The sequence below is a fragment of the Arachis ipaensis genome, chromosome B10, assembly GCF_000816755.2.
Source record: "Arachis ipaensis cultivar K30076 chromosome B10, Araip1.1, whole genome shotgun sequence".
Classification (NCBI taxonomy): domain Eukaryota; kingdom Viridiplantae; phylum Streptophyta; class Magnoliopsida; order Fabales; family Fabaceae; genus Arachis; species Arachis ipaensis.
Window position 1 is genome coordinate 110,652,041 of NC_029794.2, and position 2,771 is coordinate 110,654,811.

Sequence of the window (2,771 nt, forward strand, 5' to 3'; positions counted from 1 at the left end):
TCTACCATTTGGAAGAAGAAGAAGAAGAAGGAGGAGGAGTGTTTTGAGAAGAGGTACCCGAATCAGATGTGGTCAGAGAAGGAGTATCCGGCTTACCACTCTCTTGTAGCTGAGTAGCTCGAGTTCAGGCGTTCCTTTTGGCCTCCTGAACTTTCTGATAGCCCTTAGAACCGCTTTTCATTTTTTCTGCAAAAAGAACAAGAGATATCAACAAACAAGTCGGAAAAATGAGCAGTTGTCTATAAAATAGTAGTAAAAACTACCTAGCTCGGTATGGACATAAATTGGTGTTCTGCGAAAGAACTTCTTGGTGTCAAGGTTTGGAGAACGTCCCCAAGCCTCTCGAAAGAACTCGACTATAGCCTCCTCGACTTCGTCCAAGTCTATCAAATTATATTTTTCAACAGTGGCTGTCTCTACCTAGTATAACTGGAGGCGGGGTTCATTATTTTCATTCAAAAAGAAAGGATAGTGACCCTTAGCAGCACGAACTTTAAAAAAGAAGTTCTTAATATCGTGAAACGACTCATCAAAAATGGAGAATACCTTCTGACCTTGGATAACTCGGAAGAAAACCCATTGTTTTTTATTTGAAGCACTAAAGGGCTTAGTAAAATGAAAAAGGAAGAAAAAGATCTTCAAAGAAATCGGAAAGCCGAGCTCACGACTAACGAGTTGATAAATTTTAAGAAATCCCCAGGAGTTTGGATGGAGTTGGGAAGGAGCCACTTTGCAATAGGACAAGACTTCTATCTCAAAGTCAGAAAAAGGGAAAACTATCCCAAGTCGGGTGAAAAGACAGTCATACATAAAGAAAAAATGTGTTTTTGATTCATCAACACGCCTAAAACAAACTCGGTCTTCAGGGTCAGAGGCTACTATCTCATATTTTACTTTGTCCTCTCTAGAACCACAAATCCTATGATGCCTACGGAATTCCTCTACAAAAACTTTATCAACTAAAGGAACCGAGCACAGAACCGAAAGGTCTACCCATTTCAACAAATCCTCAGGAACCTTGGAAGATATTTTTGAGGGGATTGGACAAGATATATAGAAGAATATACCTACATTACACAAAAGAAAGTATTACAACAAGTCTGAAACAAAGCAAACTTTATTTTGTAAAAAGGTGCAACTAACAGCCACAAAGAAGCAATCTTTGAAAAAAAACACAGTAATCTTGGGGCATCCTACCACACACAGGGAATCACGACAACAATACGATAGCAAAAATACACCTTAACCTTCATAAGACTATCAACAGGCACAGGTTCATTGGCACATATTCCGCATTTAAACAATGAATTCTAATATAGTGAAAACACGACATAAGCAGAAAAGAAAGCTAACCTCTTTTCTCGAAGAAGTCAGAGGAAGATAATGGCGCCATAGAACAACAAATGATTCCCCCTTGAAGAAAAGCCCCACGTTCTTCAAAATTCTTCAAAAACGAAGCTCCAAAGCAAGAAGGAGAAAGGACTAGAAAAAAACGAAAAAGCGCGAATATCACAGAGGGAGAGGAGAGCGAAAAGGAAGAAAGAGAAAGGGGAGGAGTATTTAAAAGGCCCAAGGGGCAAAATTTTAAAAACCCTCCCCTTATTAAAGAATGTGCACGGTTACGGATGTAACCGCTCCCCACGTGTCAAAGAGGGAAACCAACAGACGCAACGATAGGCATTCCAAAATCACGTTGGTTTTCCAGCTTAAAAATAGAAACCGACCTGGAAGACCCGATGTGATAATCATGCTCCTTGGCGTTCACCCGACCTCATTCATACTTGAATCCAACTTAAAGCAAAAGATTGGACTCAAGTAGAGGCACTGTTCATACCTTATCCAAAGCATAAGCCAGGCCCAAAAGCAGAGAAAGCCCAAACTACGACCATCCACAACCGACCTTTCCACAGGTCGGACAAAGTGCTTCAAAGTAACACCCTTCATCCCTGAAGGAGTTATAACCAACCCTTAATATCTCTCTCTCCACTTCTAGAAGAGAGATCCCAACAACCCCTAGATAAAGGGACGGTTATCCACCATCAGAAGTGGAACTACTTCAATGGTGGTTATTGGCTCATCACCTATAAATACACTGATACCCCTCAGGTATACTTAAGTCCAATACACTTAAAACATGCTAAGACCCTTGCTGATCTAGGCATCGGAGTGTTTTGTAGGTACCACCCCCATCTCCTCACAAACAACTCGGACGACGGTTGCTTGACGCAGGTTAAGTCGGAAACCATCCCACTGAGAGCTTGGACCTTACGTTTAGGCCCAATATACGATCCAATTTCAGGTAACCTTCGGAACAATTTGTAAAAAATTAAACTCTTTCATATGAAAATAATAACTAAAAATCTTATTATTTAATTTTTTTATCTACAAAAATTTTGATCTTTTTAGCCGACGGAAACTTTTGTCCCTTATGACCTTTTTGTAAAAATAGTTTAATGCTATAAATTTTCTGAGCCATAATCTATAATGTTAGGATCGATATAATTTTAAAAGATTTATATTCTCGTAATGTTATTACAGGTAAAAATATTAGTTACTAATAAGACAATGAATCCCAAATCAAATTATAACAAAATCAATTAAAAATAAATATTTACGGAATTAAAAGCTTCAAATTAGAGAAGCAATAATTTAACAACGAAAATATTTAATAACCAAAAGAAATTAGTCAGAAACAATTAGAATTTGTCTTATTTAATATTCGATAATGTTAGTTATTTATTTCATTCAAAACTAAAAAAAACACAGAAAGA